Source organism: Mytilus trossulus, unplaced genomic scaffold, assembly GCF_036588685.1.
Source record: "Mytilus trossulus isolate FHL-02 unplaced genomic scaffold, PNRI_Mtr1.1.1.hap1 h1tg001366l__unscaffolded, whole genome shotgun sequence".
In the NCBI taxonomy this organism is placed as follows: domain Eukaryota; kingdom Metazoa; phylum Mollusca; class Bivalvia; order Mytilida; family Mytilidae; genus Mytilus; species Mytilus trossulus.
Window position 1 is genome coordinate 3,004 of NW_026963785.1, and position 1,997 is coordinate 5,000.

The window sequence follows — 1,997 nt, forward strand, 5'->3', positions numbered from 1 at the left end:
AACCCTAACCCTAACCCTAAATTAACCCTAACCCTAACCCTAACCCTAACCCTAACCCTAACCCTAACCCTAACCCTAACCCTAAATTAACCCTAACCCTAAATTAACCCTAACCCTAACCCTAACCCTAACCCTAAATTAACCCTAACCCTAACCCTAACCCTAACCCTAACCCTAACCCTAACCCTAACCCTAACCCTAACCCTAACCCTAACCCTAACCCTAACCCTAACCCTAACCCTAACCCTAACCCTAAAGCCTGTTACTTAGGCCGTGTCAGGACCCAGGCTGGCATTATTCCTCGATACGTGTAGGTACGTGGTCGGCCTGTCTGGTAGCGGGCGATCACGGGTCTCTACCGCAGGTAAAGGTACGTGGTCGGCCTTTTGCGGGCTACCGCGGGTTAAAGTCTACGTAGGGACGTGAAGACCCGCATAAGCCCGTGGTAGCCCGCTATCAGGCCGTCCACGTACACTTATACCCGCGCTAGCCCGCTGTCAGGTCGACCACGTCCCTTCTTACCCACGGTAGCTGGCTACCGAGGCCGTCGACGTTCCCTTACCTGCGATAGCCCGCTATCAGGTCGACCACGTCCCCTCCTTACCCGCGGTAGCTGGCTACCGAGGCCGTCGACGTTCCTTTGCCTGCGATGGCCCGCTATCGGGTCGACCACGTCCCCTCCTTACCCGCGGTAGCTGGCTACCGAGGCCGTCGACGTTCCTTTGCCTGCGATGGCCCGCTATCGGGTCGACCACGTCCCTTCTTACCCGCGGTAGCTGGCTACCGAGGCCGTCGACGTTCCTTTACCTGCGATAGCCCGCTATCGGGTCGACCACGTCCCTTCTTACCCGCGGTAGCTGGCTACCGAGGCCGTCGACGTTCCTTTGCCTGCGATGGCCCGCTATCGGGTCGACCACGTCCCTTCTTACCCGCGGTAGCTGGCTACCGAGCCCGTCGACGTACCTTTACCTGCGGTAGCCCGCTATCGGGTCGACCACGTCCCTTCTTACCCGCGGTAGCTGGCTACCGAGGCCGTCGACGTCCCTTTGCCTGCGGTAGCCCGCTATCGGGTCGACCACGTCCCTTCTTACCCGCGGTAGCTGGCTACCGAGGCCGTCGACGTTCCTTTACCTGCGATAGCCCGCTATCGGGTCGACCACGTCCCTTCTTATCCGCGGTAGCTGGCTACCGAGGCCGTCGACGTTCCTTTACCTGCGATAGCCCGCTATCGGGTCGACCACGTCCCTTCTTACCCGCGGTAGCTGGCTACCGAGGCCGTCGACGTACCTTTACCTGCGGTAGCCCGCTATCGGGTCGACCACGTCCCTTCTTATCCGCGGTAGCTCGCTACCGAGCCCGTCGACGTACCTTTACCTGCGGTAGCCCGCTATCGGGTCGACCACGTCCCTTCTTACCCGCGGTAGCTCGCTACCGAGGCCGTCGACGTCCCTTTACCTGCGGTAGCCCGCTATCGGGTCGACCACGTACGATGATACCCGCGGTAGCCCGCTAGCACGGCCGTCCACGTCCCTTTACCCGCGGTAGCTCGCTATCGGGTCGACCACGTACGATGATACCCGCGGTAGCCCGCTAGCACGGCCGTCCACGTCCCTTTACCCGCGGTAGCCCGCTATCGGGTCGACCACGTACGATGATACCCGCGGTAGCCCGCTAGCACGGCCGTCCACGTCCCTTTACCCGCGGTAGCCCGCTATCGGGTCGACCACGTACGATGATACCCGCGGTAGCCCGCTAGCACGGCCGTCCACGTCCCTTTACCCGCGGTAGCCCGCTATCGGGTCGACCACGTACGATGATACCCGCGGTAGCCCGCTAGCACGGCCGTCCACGTCCCTTTACCCGCGGTAGCCCGCTATCGGGTCGACCACGTACGATGATACCCGCGGTAGCCCGCTAGCACCGCCGTCCACGTCCCTTTACCCGCGGTAGCCCGCTATCGGGTCGACCACGTACGATGATACCCGCGGTAGCCCGCT